The sequence below is a fragment of the Berghia stephanieae genome, chromosome 3, assembly GCF_034508935.2.
Source record: "Berghia stephanieae isolate SIO BIC M18660-M18661 chromosome 3, UCSD_Bste_1.3, whole genome shotgun sequence".
Taxonomy (NCBI): domain Eukaryota; kingdom Metazoa; phylum Mollusca; class Gastropoda; order Nudibranchia; family Aeolidiidae; genus Berghia; species Berghia stephanieae.
The window spans coordinates 102,637,001-102,637,453 of record NC_088362.1 but is presented as its reverse complement, the minus strand read 5'-3'; the positions used below and the strand labels follow the sequence as shown (position 1 = coordinate 102,637,453).

General features: G+C 37.5%; 1 non-coding gene across 1 annotated transcript; it reads right to left on the bottom strand.

The window, feature by feature from the left end:
- On the bottom strand, positions 1-119 carry LOC144969802 (5S ribosomal RNA). Its single transcript, XR_013644871.1, has one exon. It is a non-coding gene; the product is annotated as a 5S ribosomal RNA (ribosomal RNA).
- Positions 120-453: the final 334 nt, after the last annotated feature.

Below are 453 nucleotides of genomic sequence, written 5' to 3'. Positions count from 1 at the left end.
TGTCTACAACACGTGGGGTTCCCAAGCGGTCACCCATCTAAGTACTAATCACGCCTGACGTTGCTTGACTTCGGTGATCGGACGAGAACCGGTATTTTCAACGTAGTATGGTCGTAGACAACAAGTGTCGAAAATAGAATTTAATATAACATTAAAACACTATTGCTAATTTATATAATAATGAAGATAGCTTGGAAATGTATAATATTGTTAGTTGAAATAGCGTGTTGTATTCGTCTGTTGTATGATGTAAGTGGTCAATTTATAGATTGTCTGTTCAGAACGCGAAACGGTTGATGTTCAATAGGGTATAACGTCATCATATTGTATGTTTCACAACTTGTCTACCCAGCCAGTGATTGAATACCTGGGTCAGTTTTCAATCTTGCGAAAAGTACTCTCCTAAAGACCAACGTTATGTCTTTTGGTGATAAAAACAATGTCGTTCTCCTA